Raw genomic sequence first — 14,959 nt, forward strand, 5'->3', positions numbered from 1 at the left:
GCTGTCTGTTAAAGGTGCAGACAGCCAGCACCCGGTGGAGCACGTGCTCCTGCCCTTCACCCATCTCTGTCCAGTTTCTGTTTCCTGGCTGCTGCTCCTGCTCGATCCCCATCTCTGGCTGGCTCCTAATGGTGCTGGACGGGTATCCCAAACTCTGCCCTCCTCTCTTGCCCCACAACACCCAAAGCTACCGAGCAGAAGGATAGGCAAGATGGGGAGGGCAAGAGAAAGAAAGTGTCCATGGCAAACATCTGTGCCCTCTGGCTGTTCTTGGGATGCTGCAGGAAACTCGCTAAAGTTTTAATATTGGCAGAAGAGCCCACTCAGTTCTGGATGGAGCCTCTGCTTCAAAGGTCAGCCTGCCCTGTAGAACCATTCGCTGCAGGCTTTCCCGTTAACCAGAGGCAGGAGATCAGAGAGTCAGGTTTTATTCCATCTCGTTCCCAGGAGGAGGGACGGCTTTCTACTCCTGATCCCACTCAGAAGAAGGAACCCTGGGCAGAGTGTCCCCAAGCTCTCCAGAGGCAGCATCCTGTCCACACTGTGTTCTCACATGGACGATTCCATTCCCTGTAAGCATAAATGAGCAGGAGTATTTTGAAAAGAGAAAGAGGCCATTGCCAAAAGGAGCCAGGTGCAGAGAGCTTCCCACAAGACCCTCAGCCTCACCCCCACCAAAAGAGTGCAAGGAATCAGGGTTCCACTTTATTATCCAGTATTCACTTGAAGCCACACGCCAACCGGGGGTCTTGAAGGGTGTGAGGAGGAGTCCCTGGCCTCCTGGGGCTATGGTCTCCAGGGAACAGAAAACAACCATACTACCAGGAAACCACCTTAAAAGAGAGATGAATGAGTTCCATGGGAAGAGTATTTCATTCTGCTGGGTAAACCCGGTTCCTCCCTGCTTGGGGACCTTAGGGGTTGGTCTTCCAGCAGGAGCTCTTGCCTGGGATGGCTTTCAGCCTCTAGTTCCGGTCAGCCTCAGTCTTGTCCTGCACACCACAGACACTGCCGCCCCCTCCAGGACACTGTTCTCTGGGCCCCACCTCTGGCTCTTGGTGAATCTCCTTCATGACACCTTTTACTTTCCTCCCGGTTGTTCCATGTGTGTGGTAAGGCCCACGTAGCATCACGGCATACTCAAGGGCAGGAATGTGTCCTGTATGCACCTCAATAATTGTTTGTGGGATTTAACTAAATCCTACTGGATATTTTATCAATCAAAATAACGAGGATGTGAAATTACATTTACTGGGATTAAAAGATTCCTATAGTGGAATATTGTTAACTTTAAAAATCAAGTTATACGATGGAATGTTCTAGGACGGCCACAGCTGTGTCTTGTCACAGGGTCCTGGCAGGAAGGAGTCATCAAGAAGTCCATTTATAGGAGCTTCAGGGAAGAGGCCTCCTGGAGAGTGGGGGCAGAGTAAAGTGTGAAGACGGGAGGGCGACTCCAGACCCACCGGGCAGAACACGTGCCACTGGAGCACAGATGGGAGAGGAGAGTGTGGGGGACTGGGGAGGCCAGAGTCTGCCAGGTGAGTCTAGCAGTGGGTTCTGAAGCCAGAAGGACTGGACTGGCTTACACGAAGCAGGGGACTGTCCCCCGCTTCTCAGCCGCAGGCTTTGTACCTGCCACACCTCTCTGCGCTGACCATAAAGGGAAGCCAGGAAAAGAACTTGAGTTATGCCAGGAAGTTCCCCCCCTGGGGACAGGGGGACAGAGCAGGGTGGAGGGGAATGGGTCAGGGTGGTGAGCAGAGGCCATTTAGAGCACGAGAAGGAGGGGTGTGGAAGGATGAGCCAGGTCCATGGAGAGGTGTCTGTGAGGGCCATTGGCTGTCCCCCATCCCATTCAACGAGCATGTACTGTTTCTATAATCAAGGGGAAAACAGGTCTTTGGTTCAACACTCCAGCCCTCCAGAAGTCCACACAGGGGTGAAAACTGCAGCAGCCCTCTTATAATAAACAGTGACCGGCACTTTCAAAGTCTCCTTCAAATATTTCTATCCCTGACCCAAGATGTTGAAGACACAGCTAACTGTTCGTGGGTTCATCTGCTCACTGACTTGTTCACTCAACAGTATTTCTGAACGTGTTCCTGCTGAAGCCAGGCTGCTACTCCACAAGGCAGATGTGGTCCAGGACCCCGAAGCCTGCTGACGTAGCCCACGTTGGAGGGAAGGTGCAGGTGGCAGGTGGAGGTGCTGTTGGGGCCCTCCCACAGGAGAAAACAGAGCAGTGTCCCAACACCCAACATGATTTGCCTCTTCCCTGCTGGACAGGGACATGGGGCTGCCCCAGCATCAGATCAGGTGTGTCACCCTGTCTCTGTAAGGCCGAAGTCAAACAATAAGTGTGTACCTTCACTTCTCCTGAACTAATCATACAGACTCAGATTGGGTCCAAGCAACACCAAGATGAATTTAGGTTAAAATTTCATTTTAAGGGGCTGGGGTTGTGGCTCAGCGGTAGAGTGCTCGCCTAGCATATGTGAGGCCCTGGGTTCGATCCTCAGCACCACATAAAAATAAAATAAAGGTATTGTGTCCAACTACAACTAAATAAACAAAATATTTTTTTAAAATATTTTATTTTAAAAATCAGAGAACAGGCAGTGGAATGAGATGGACATCTTTAAGTACATGCATGAAGACATGAATGGTGTGACTCTACATTGTGTACAACTAGAGACATGAAAAATTGTACTCTATATGTGTAATGTGAATTGAAATGCATTCTGCTATCATATATAACAAATTAGAATAAATTTTTAAAAATCAGAGAACAAAGTGGGTTTTGCACAAGCATGAGAGTGCGCAATGGTTCAAGTCCCCCCAGGCAGAAGCCTCACTGTGTGTCTCTGCTCCTGCACCCCATGTGGGCCTGGGCCTTGTGGCCATCACAGAGTCAACCTTGATGTTCCTCTTTAGCAGCAACAAATTCCATATTCCCAATCATAGTGATCCTACATAAACCCCAAAATATGTCAGACCCCATGAAATGCTTGTTTATTCAATATTTCTTGTGTGTGTGTGTGTGTGTGTGCACGCGTGTGTGTTTTGCTGGGGATTGAACCCAGGGCCTTGTGCATACGAGGGAAGCACTCTACCAATGGCACTATATCCCCAGCCCCTTTAATATTTCTTGATCAAGAAAATACCTCATGACAAAAGCCTATAATGAATTTAGCTATTTGTACAAATAAGCATGCATTTTATTAATTATAGCCATTCATTAATATTCAAAGATTAGTGGCTCACATGGGTAGGAGGTGGTGTTTCTCTACACAGGCAACACTTGTAGGGCACACATATTCTCACTTACCAGCACAGATTGGAAATCTCCTAACTAGACCAAACCACAGAGTGCTACCCCATCAACTGTTGTCACTCAGAGCTGTGAAAAGAGGAACCGGGGTCGCTAGGGTACTGTCCTGGGTCCTACTGGAGGACGTTAGAGATGCTGGTGCCTGGAGCCATTGAGGTAAGCAAACAGGATCTCCTGACAGCCATCTGTCCAGAGGTCGCTGTTGGGCACACCCAGAATCTAACTCAGGGAGAATGGAAATTGCTGCTCACTTCTCAGTGTGGCCCCAGGTCCTTGGGCAGAAAGCTCCATCATAATCAAGACCAACCCAAGTGGGCTTGGAGCTCTATGGCAGACAGGGATGACTGGCTCTTCACCTCCCGTCAGCTCCACCATCCCCAAAGGGGCAGCTGGACCAATGGTCCTACAGACTAACACAACCTGACACTGATGGTCCCACTGCCCTTCATCTCCAAGCCAGCAGGCTCATTGCTAACCTGCCACAGCCATATGCTCGGGAAATGTTGCAAGAGAGGAAGTGAACTGTGAGGCGCTGAGCTTCAGGTCCTCCCTGAAGGATGTCCCTGAGCAGACTCAGGCAACTGGAGGCCTTACCTCCAGAGGCTGAAGCTACCTGTGCTGCGTACTGCTGCTGAGCACCCTGCGTGGGACCAGTTGGAGTTGTTCTCTGTGATTCTGGAAAGGATGCAGCTCCAATAAGCCTAACAAGAGCAAAGCCTGCTCCATCTGACCTGGAATGCAGTCACCATGTTGTATGCAGAGGCTTCAGCCCTCAATTCAGTCTTTTATCTAGATAAACACACAAATTTTCTTGGTACTCAATGTCGGATGCGGGAAGGAGGTAGCTACATGTGTTCAGGGGGCTGAGACTCCTACTCTGGAGGAAAAAACTGGCTTCCTGGACAAAGCACTAAGCAGGACAGAATGTGGATAAATCCCATGTTTGTGATTGACAAGATTTAAACCCACTCAACCAGACCCAACAGACTAGTGGGAGTCCAGGGACTCCAACTCCCCAGAGACAGGCAGATGCAGTGTGGAGTCTGAGTTGGGTCCAATGTGGGCTTCTCTGTAACACTCCACCCACTCGCTTTTCTGCATCTGTCAAGTTAAATGCCCAGCCAGACCTCGTCACTTCCTCTGCAAAAGGAGGGCAGCAATTCCTTGTCAACAAGCTCTATGGCTCTCTGAGATCTGGATGGACAGTATCTGCACTGCTGTGCTTACCAGTTCTTGTCCTCATTATTTGTTGTCAGAGCACAATACTAATCCTCAGTCTCCCCTCCCCCCACAGTGCTTGGTCACACTGAATAAACTGGCCCAAACTTCACAGGAGGCCACAGGAGGCAACAGACGCCTCTGAAGGAAAGGTCTACTGAACATAAGGGGAAAGTGCTTCTGGAGGAGCCCTTGATATACGGCAACACTTCCAGGTGTGGCCAAGACAGGAATGGGTGTATCTGGGGACACTGCCAGGATGCTGGGGGTTGTGAGTGAGTTGCTATGGGGTGGAAATATTTCTGAATGTCACCCAATAATGTGCCACTTACCACAAAGATAGTATCAGCATCTCTGTACAACCAAACACAGAGCAACCAAGATCTCCAGATTCCCAGCGTATCTGCCAAGGAATGTGCATCCCAGTACTTCAGTAAGTCCATCTTGGGTCATCTGTCCTCTGATGAGAAACCTTTTCCCAGACTGAGTAGGGATTTCAGAAACTAGGTAACTATTCACCAAGGAGCCATTGAGTATGTTTCCTTGCCTGTGAAATAGTTGTCATAGGAAAGGAATCAGCTATGGACCATCTGCACCTCATTAACCCAAGCACTGAAAAGGAGGCCAAATTCACCAAGTGAACCCAAAAGCCTATGAGCAGGACTCATGCCTCCCTGGCCCAGAGCACTTAGCACTGAAGAGATTCCACATCTGTGGAGCCAGAGTCCTGGATGCTTCTCACTCCTCAGTGCTTCTCCTCAGTGGGAATTGGGAATGGAGGCACTTCTTTTCTTCCCAGAAAGAGAGGAAAACATTCCACAAGGATCATTGTAGCCAAAAATCTTCTCCTGTGCTGATGAAGGAAACAGGGGTAGCTGGCTCATAATGTGAAACTCACATGTGCTGAAGATCTCTAAGGAGCCTCCTCTGAAACGGTACAGAGAGAAGCCCCTCCCTGATGATCTATGGGAGTCCTGGGGCCACAACCCCAAGAATGATGTAGGCAATGATTTTAGGAGGTGCAGAGATGAATGACTTTCTTGGTGAGAGTTGCATGTGCCCTAATAGTTGGGCATAACTAGCACACCCAACTTGTGGCTTCAAGACGTTGCCTGGGATTAAGATGGAAGGGACATAGATTAGAAATGTGTAAGTGCAATTGTTCAAACCTAGAGATATGTGCAAAGGTGGTGTGCAGAGAAGCAAAACAGGAAAGCAGAAGATAGCACGCAAACGGCCCCAAATTGGGAAATGTTGTTGAGGACTGGCACCAGGTGGGTTCCATGGTGTGGGCAGTGGGGTGGTGCACAAATTCATTTTCACAGCCCAGTGCCTGACTGTCCACCCAGGACCTTGGCAATGTTGCTAGAGCCACTTGGTTTTTGCACCATGTTAGGAAGTCTTACCGTGAATGACGTGAGCCAAAGAGGAGATTCCTTTAATGATCCCCACGCTCTGGGCCCATGTCCTTGAGGTTGAAACAAGTGCCCTGGGGGACCTTGAGGACTGCTCCTCTGGGTTAGCTTGGCTCCTGCATAGGGAAGGGTTCCTGCAGGCTTCTCACTCTTCCTCCCACCCCCTTGACCTCACCCCTGAGAGAACAATCAAGGGTTTGGGGACAAACCTGGTCCAATTCCAGGACATGAAGGTGCTCTGGTGAGAGCTGTGGACACCTGATGGAGCCATGGGGTTTTGGAGTGCCTGAAGTTTGATGGGAAGGTAGGCATGGGGAGTGGCCCATCATACCCCAGAAGAAAGTTAGAACATGATGCCTTTTTACTTATTGCTAAAGTTCTCATCTCTGGTCAGACAAACTGCAGCCCATACCCACAGTGGGGTAGTATGGAGCTGTTAAAAAAGTGCGTCAGAGCACATATGGAAACAAAAGGAAAGAAAGGGGGCTGCAGAATAGCATTTTAGCATGATTTGCTGTTATGCAAAATAAAAGCATCAACCTATGCTTACTTATAAGCATAGGGTGTTTCTAAACCAAAATCATCACAGTGGTTATTTACCCAAATAGGCCTGGAGGATCAGGAAGAAACACTGAAGCCCCACTTTGTGTCTCCGTGTTGGCAATTTTTTCAGTGACCTATATTGCTTTTATAACAAAGTCCTTTTAAAATAATGGCAAACAATGGGGTAATATTTAAAATATTATGTCCATGTCCCAGAAGGTATATTTCATGGGACCTACGTTAGAGTGAAGTGTCCATTCGCGTTGACGTAATAATCACAGTAGATAATACATGTTGCTTAGTAGTCATCATGACACAGACTCACATTTATGTAACCATCACCAGGCAGGATGCATATTGCATGATGGTCATTGTGAGGCCTCTTTAGATAGAAGCACAGAAGGACATGGAGCACTGACAGCAGTTGTGGGGGTGGGGGCGGCCGGCCCATCGTGGAGCAGGAGGTGAGTCGCACCTCACCTCAGCTCTGATGCCATAGCAGCTCTGAGAGGTTGAGTTCCATTTTCTCTGCCTCACAGATGGGGCCATTGGGGCTTTTAGATTTGGCCCAGTGGTCATGGCAGGGAAGCTAACTGTCTGGTTACACTCACGTGGTCCTTTCCCTAGTACAGAATAGTCACTGGGGTTACGTTTCCTAGCCCCCCGGCTCAAGGAAATGTGACTGGAAAGGATATGTGTCACTCTGGGCTAATGTGCTAAGACACACCACCTTCTCTCTCACCATCACCTCTAGGCAGAGGTCTCCGGGGCCTTAGGGGACTGTATAGCCACCAAGTGGAAGGATCCTGGATCCCTGAATGCTCACCTGGAGGAGATCCACTCAATGACCTAAATGAGGAGATGACATCCTGTCACATCTCTGAATAAGGGTGTGTTTGTTACTGCTGCTAGCTACAGGGTGGTGACAGAGTATCATTGGGTTTCAAGGGCTAAAGAGTAGCACCAGGACACCAGGACCATTAGACTTCAAAATCCATGCCCATTTTACCATACTGAAATACCCCCAAGCCATAAGCCTCCTCTGCTTGAACAAAGCCAAGTGGAGAATCCAGAGGCCTCAATGCAGATGGCCCTTGCTCATTACACACCACGTCCCCAACCACCCTTCTCTGCACAGGGCATGATCTGGGGGTGGTAAGGGCTTCCCAGAGGGCTTCCTGATCAGAAGCTTTCCAGCAGTATGGCCAGGCGTCTCTCTGCCAGGGAGGGCACCGAAAGTCCTGGCTTTACCTCTAGCCCTCCTGCACCTACCACCTTGGCACCCTCTCTGCCTGGGCTCCTGTTTACATAACCAGAACCCAGGCATGTCCACTTCCGAGAACTGCCACCCTCATTCATGTGCCCTGCCTGCTATGGTGGCTGAGCTGAGCTGGACCCCAGCCCACATCGGCTTCTGCCCCTGGTTCTTGTCCAGTCACTCTCAGTGGAGGGATGTGATGAGCTCCTGGAGGAGTCAAGAAGGTGATCTAGTCTGAAAGGGTTTGGACATAGTGCATAGGGATTGGGTCTGCAAATATCTTAGCAATACTCTTTCCCTTATGAAGCTCCAACGCCGAACACATTTGACCCTCGGATGTTGATTGGTAGAACTGGATCTGACAAAAGAAACTCACCATTCTAATGCACTGCGATCCATCCGGGCTACTCTGTGAGCTCCAGGCATGTAGAATGTTGGTTCTGCCATTCACCAGCTTTGGCTCTGTAAGGGCAGAAATGGGTCTGTGTTTAGATGCCATGGCACCACAAGCTCCCAGGAGACTACCCACAACACTGAGAGGACTTGGAAATGCTCTTGTCAAGTGAGGCAGCCTCTCAAGGAGACACGGGAAATTGGAAAGCTGTCAATTTGAGGAACATCAAGTTTTTCTTCCACTACAGCTATCGTCTGGCTGATTTGTTCAAGCTAGTAACCCCCAAAGAAAGGGAAGACACAGGAGCGAGGAGGCAGGTGGTCCCAGATGACTTGGGGAGCACTGAGACGAAGCCTCAGTCTTTGGACTGATCATGAGCCCTGGCCCCGCCAGGCCACACAGCTTCCTACATGCTCTCTGGAGAAGCACTTGCTGGGGACAGACACCACATCTGTGCAGGCCCTGGAGGAGTTAGTGAGAGCTGCGTCAGAGACGGCATGACTGGCTAGCGGTCAGAAACCGGAAGTGGGCCTGAGCCCCAGAGACGAAAGAGGAACTCCCCAGTGGAAGCCAATCACAGACGGCAGAGAAGAAAGCAGGGTAGTGGTGTGGTAAGGCCGAGAGAGCATCTTTCCTCATATTTTCCAAGACCTAGGCTTTTTTTTGTCTTTTTTGAAATTATGCAGGGGAGTATCACACAGAGGCCCTCTTACCACAGTGGCTTCACAACCCTTGCATCGTTTGCAGGGCCAGCACCAGCCCTCAACTGTGGCAGAGAGCCAGTGTCTGCACACACCCAGAAGAAACAAGTGATTCACCTCTCCTGCAGTTGGAAGTACTTCACAGATGCATCCATAAAACCAGAGGGAATTTGCTAAGGAAGGAAGTTACTCAGATGATTTCAAAATAAAACACCAAATTAAATCTTTTTACAGAAAAAGAAGACAGGAGTAGATTCATACAGAATATTTCTCAACTAAGGAGCATGAGTACCTTTATCGGTAGTAGCATTTTCCAGTTTCTAACAAAGCAACCTGGCTGATTGTTATATCCAAAGATATGGACATGCCAGATACTCTGCCAACTATTTATAGATGTCCACATGTGGTTCCAGACTCCCCTCTGCCTGGGATGCAGCGGTGAACATTAGCCCTGTGGTACTTATATTCTGATGGCGTGGGAGGCTCACGCCCACTCCCAGACCACACTTGCTGTAAGTCGAATCCACATGCCCAGAAATCCAGGCATGGCCTTCCTCCTGACTTCAAGCCTTTCCCGGACTCCAGCCAGACAATCTAAGATGTTCTGGACAGATCTGAAATCTATTAGGTGAGTCTAAAGGCGTCTGTGGCATTGGTTCTTGGTGAGTGTCTGAGTGGTCCCAGAGGGGAGATTTGGGATGGCCCAGCTCAGAGCATGCCTCTGGGGGCACGTCCTGGGATGGAGTGTCTGTCAGGCATCTGAACTGCAGGGACAACAGGGCTCTCTGTGAGCTCATAAAAGCAACCTACCGAGGCCAGGGGGCTTCGGCACTCCAGCACCGTGTCCCCGTGGGATGTTTCTTTCATCTGGCCACCTCCCATCCAGGGGGCCACGAAGGCCTTTGGGGAGCAGCAGCCTCATTGGGTCTGTGGTCCCAACAGCTGACCAACATCATACCACGTGGACGTCTTCAAAGAGTGACACTAAAAAGGTTGTGGGATTGCAAAGCTGAGGACCCAAGAAAAGCCAGCCAGCGTTCCCGGCCAAACTAGGTGGCGAGTCCGTCAGAGGCAAGGCAGGGGCTCCTGTTTCTCCACAGCATATTTCCTCCCAGATGTAAGAGGACAGATTCTGTATGTATGATTTCACATTGGTCCTGGAGGACCCAAACTCATAGAGACCAAGCAGAGGGCAGCGGCCAGGGCCTGGGAGGAAGGGCACAGTTGCATTCAGTGGGAACAGAGTTTCTTGGCCAAGACAGGAGAGTCCTGGAGGTGATCGGTGGCACATCATGTGAATGTACTCGACACCATTTAAAAATGTCTAAGATGGCGAATTTTATGTTTTACAATAAAAAGTGATGGAAATGTTTATTTTGAGCCTATGACTTAATGTGTGAATTCATTATGCCCCTTAGCATCCTCTCTCTATTGAAGGGCTGCCCACCTTGCAAGGAGCTAGTCTGTGAGATGCTGAGCAGGACTGTTTGCAGCTCTCCTTTGGTAGCCACATCACCTAGGACAGAGCCCTCTGCAGCATAGTGCTGGATGAACGCTGTTTGAAAGGAAAAACATGGATGAACAAGTGGGCTCAAAATCTCCATGGCACTGGATCGTGATTTTTCTGAAAGTATGTTCACAAAATAGTCACAGCAATGAGCATTATCAAGGGCTTTATATGAGAGTAAATAAGATTTTCAACACAAACAAACAAAAAAGGTAAGTACATATTTCTAGCCACGTTGAAAGTTCCTGTCTGAATCCCCCACGTGGCCCTCACCTCACTCTCCTGAGAGGTCGGGGTGAAATAATAACTTCCCTCCTGGTCCGAGTGCTGAGTTTTTCCCACTCTGAACACCAGGAGCATTTCACACAGTGAGATTTCACAGCCCCTAGACAGTTCGGGAAGCACCTCAAGTCGCTTCAGCTCAAGTGCTCCCCTCCTGGGTGTCTTCTTCCTACAGGACAAGGCAGGAAGTGACCACTGCTGCCTTCCCTGCTGATTCAGCTGTGACTCTTCCACAGAAACTCGACTTCAATTCTGCTGCTTCCTGGTGTGAAAGCGTGCTCATTTTCTGGTAAAGATATTTAAGGGATAGGAAACTCGACAGCAAAAGAAAGGAACACAAGAGAGAAATCCTGGCACGTGTAAAGTTGGAGAGCACATCTGGTGCAAGGGACCAAAATGTCCCCTCCTTCTGTTTCCTTGTCATTGCCGAGTAACATTCTGCATGTCCACAAATTCCTACCCTTTTTTTAAAAAACATCTGTCATTATGGTAACAATCCAACCACTGTGTGCTCCAGCCGCCATTTTTAGCAAAGAATATATTAGTTGTTTTCTCTGCAGAACAAAACCAAAGTCTCATCTAAATAAAAATTGCCTACAAAAGTAAGTGCTATTTCCTGCTTACTATAACAGACATGCCAGGAGTTTGGAAAGGGCTCCTGCCCTGCTTCCTGAGGTGTTCCCAACATCTGTGGAGATCTCAAAATATGAAACCACAGTGGGAAAGCTCTTCCTGTGCTTCAAGACGCAGAATGACAGAACCTATCACCCATGACAACATCACAAAAAAGAGTCTGAAAGACCTTTTGGGCACAAAACATCGAAATATGCCATATGAGAATAACAAAAACGGCCTTCAGTGCAAAGCAGGGCTGAACACCTAAGAAAGTGTTGGCACTTTGGCTGCCTGGGTAAGGGGGACCTGGAGGGGACAGTTTTCTCTTCCAGGTCCCCCTTACCTCAAGCTGCCTAACCATAGGCCACACTTCATATATGTTTGTAATTTTAATTTACTCACCTGTACAGCATGGAAACCCAAGTCAATTAATTAACATAAAGAGTCTTAGTCTATTCAGAGTGCTTGCTAAAGCAAATGAAAAATTTCCCTAAAGAAACAGAACTTCAAACTCTGTCACACAAGATTCCCCTGATAAACATTCTTTGAAATATAAGCTTATGATTAAAAATCACAAAATGCTTTAAGAGGCATGAACAAGAGTCTGCTGTGAATAGAGGCAACAGACCCAACAAGTAAGGCAGGTCATGAACCCCAAGAACTCCAGGAACATTAAACAATACAACTGTCAGGAAGAGCCAGTGAGTGGTGGCTGAAATCGTTAAAATGTAAAGGGAGAAATCAGAATTATAAGAAAAGAACCAAACTCTATTTAAAAATACCAGACATGTTTGAAAAACAACCATATATACCTTCTAGTAGTGAAGTCTGTATCATTAAAAAATAAAAACTTAATGAATGGGCTAAAAGTCAGATTAGATCACCAAAGAGAGAATTGGTGATCCAGGGAATGCTCTGGAAAGAGATGACCTATAATACAGCATAAAAAGATAAAGAGATTCTTTAAATGAAAGAGAATCTGAAAACATAGAAGATAAAATGAGACACTCTAGTGTACCATTACATTGGAACTCCAAAAAGAAAGAATGAGCAAGAGAGGCAGAATTTTGAAAGATAGTGGCTACGAACTTTTTAGAACAGGATAAAAACCAGATTCAGGAAGCACAATTAATTCAAATCAAGATACAAAACTCTAGACATAATGTTTGGAAAAACTGTCAAAGGACAAAAAAATCAATCAGGAAAAAAGATTACTTTCAAAGAAACTGGGGTTTTTTGACAGCAGACTTTTAAATAGCAACAATAGAAGCCAGAAGTCAGTGGAATATTTTCAAAGCACTGAGACTTAAGGAATGATCTTACTCAGTTAGCAAGCTAAAAATAATAAAGAGAAAAACTAAGACTAAGCCACTGCACATGCTTAGATTTATTCATAACTTACATTTGTAGAAAGAACTGGATTGGTAGGGTGTGACCTGGCAGTTATAATAGTACTCTGCTCTTTATCAAATAATCAGCTGTCACCAACTTGAAATTTTTTATAATTTTTGAACAGAGAGCTTGGTAGTTCTATATTTCACTAGGGCTTAAAAATTATGCAGCCCGCTCGGTGAAGTGGCACTCACCTGTAAACCCAGTGGCTTTGGAGGCTGAGGCAGAAGGATCATGAGTTCAAAGCCAGCCTCAGCAAGTTAGCAAGGACCTAAGCAACTCAACGAGACCCTGTCTCTAAATAAAATATTAAAAAGGGCTGGGGATGTAGCTCAGTAATTAAGTCCTCCTGGGTTTAATCTCTAGTACCAAAAAACAACAAAAAAAATTATGCAGTCAATCCTGTGTGTAGGCTCTAAGAACTGGTACCACTGAGAAACAAGCAAGCAAGCAGCATCCTGTACATGTGCACAAATTCAATAACACAGAGCAAACCCTATGTAGAAAAATGGAGGTCTCAAAGCTGGGTAAACACAAAGAAGGGTTTGCACAAATGTGCTTGATGAAATTTTTCAATTAAAAATGCTCCAATCTCTTGTACATGGGGAGGGAAGATGAACCAAGCACATCAGGGATAGTCCCTGGAAGAAGTGAGAAAGTCACCCACCTCCAATGTCTGTCAAGCCAGGTGACCTGCTCAGTGCAGAAAGGGTGTGAACACACAGAGGTGTGGGTAGAGAGAGAGAAAAAAAAACACACAGAGAGTCAGAGAGACTATTGGCAGAAAGAAAAGCATCTTTCTCAAAAATGTCTGTATAAATGTTCATCATTAGCATCAATGGTGATACCTAAATATCAGTACAATTTATCTAGAAACACAATAGCATCAATAAAAAATCTGGAGGCAGTCCCCGTCTAGTGCCTCAGGTAAGACACAGATCTGGTAATGGCCACGACGAGGAAGAGCTTTTGTTGAAGTTTCAGTGATGGATCTAATTGCTCAGAAGAATTCTGTATCAGAAGAAGCTGGTGATATTAGAATGTGCCTTAAAAGGCTGGGGAAAGTAGCAGTATTAGAATGAAACTCTCTGATTCATTATTTTTTCCCAAGATGAGTTTGTGGCCTTAAATGGTGATGGGTTCTGTCCATTAAAATACTTTTTCACTAACCTGACTTACAAAGAAATGTGCTAATTGGTCTTATTGTGTTATATTTGTAGACATCTTGGTCCATTAGACCAAAAAAAATGGATCTAAACATCAATTAGACAGTAGTATTTTTTCAGACTAAAAATTCGGAGTTTCAAAATAGATAGCCTCGGGCTGGGGCTGGGTGGGGGCAGTGGTGGAGACTTGCCTCACATGTGTGAGGCACTGGGTTCGATCCTCAGCATCACTTATACATAAATGAATAAAATAAAGTCCATCCACAGCTAAAAAACATATTAAAAAAAGAAATAGATAGCCTCGTCATATCAAAACTAAAATGGAGACTTCACTGCTACTTCTGAGGTTGCGGAGTGGGTTGAAGATGACGAGTCGGGGTGAAGTGGCAGAGAGAGAATTGGATGGTTTCAGGTCTGTCTGGGTCCCTGGGGCCAAGTTCATGGTGGATCTGGAGACAGTTTCGGAGCATCACCTGTGCTCATGCTAGATGAGGTTGGAAGTGGAGATTTCCTGGGAAAGGAGACAGATGAGCTTTGATATAGAAAGGCTTTTCTTTCAATGGGTCATTTCTACATGGAACAGGGTGGGGGGACCTCCTTTCTCAGACATCTCTCAAAATGATTTAGCTCTTCAATGGTCCAGGACATGCTTCCCCAAGCGAAGGTGGCTTAAGGAGTGGACATCAGGAGGGACTCTTCATCAGAATCCACACCACGCCTGCATTTCTCTTCCTGCTCACATGCTCCTGTCCCGGGAGGACTCCCTGCCATGGCCCTCAGCCAGCCTCTCCCCGTCCCAGGACCTGCCACGCGTGGAAGTATATGCATGGAAGGTTCCAGTAGCAGACACCAAGGATCAGCTGTAGCTAAACACACAAGAAATGGTCTTTGCATTGTGGACTCTTGGACTTCCCCCTTGGAAGGCTCCTTCAGATTGGCTTTGGTGACAGGCCCACTCTTTCCTCTTTCAGGCTTTGTACAGAATCTTGAGTCCACAAGGGTACCCTTTCCAGTGTTTGCTTCTCTTTGTGTATTGTGGATGTACATTTTGGGGAAATAAAAATAGAGAAACTCCTTCAGTGTGCCCTCCCACTCAGGGAAGGCTGACGTCCAGCAGCAGTTAGCTCACTGGCT

The 14,959-nt window shown here is 47.2% G+C and overlaps 2 long non-coding RNA genes across 2 annotated transcripts; both read right to left on the minus strand.

Moving 5' to 3' along the window:
* Window positions 1-412: 412 nt before the first annotated feature.
* Window positions 413-6,007, minus strand: LOC114102504 (uncharacterized). The gene is made up of 2 exons (XR_003584523.2): window positions 4,885-6,007; window positions 413-570 (listed from the first exon to the last, which is right to left on the minus strand). It is a non-coding gene; the product is annotated as an uncharacterized lncRNA (long non-coding RNA).
* Window positions 6,008-7,285: 1,278 nt separating this feature from the next.
* Window positions 7,286-8,648, minus strand: LOC114102505 (uncharacterized). Its single transcript, XR_003584524.1, has 3 exons — window positions 8,573-8,648; window positions 8,145-8,230; window positions 7,286-7,359 (listed from the first exon to the last, which is right to left on the minus strand). It is a non-coding gene; the product is annotated as an uncharacterized lncRNA (long non-coding RNA).
* Window positions 8,649-14,959: the final 6,311 nt, after the last annotated feature.

The sequence above is a fragment of the Marmota flaviventris genome, chromosome 12 (genome assembly GCF_047511675.1).
Source record: "Marmota flaviventris isolate mMarFla1 chromosome 12, mMarFla1.hap1, whole genome shotgun sequence".
Classification (NCBI taxonomy): domain Eukaryota; kingdom Metazoa; phylum Chordata; class Mammalia; order Rodentia; family Sciuridae; genus Marmota; species Marmota flaviventris.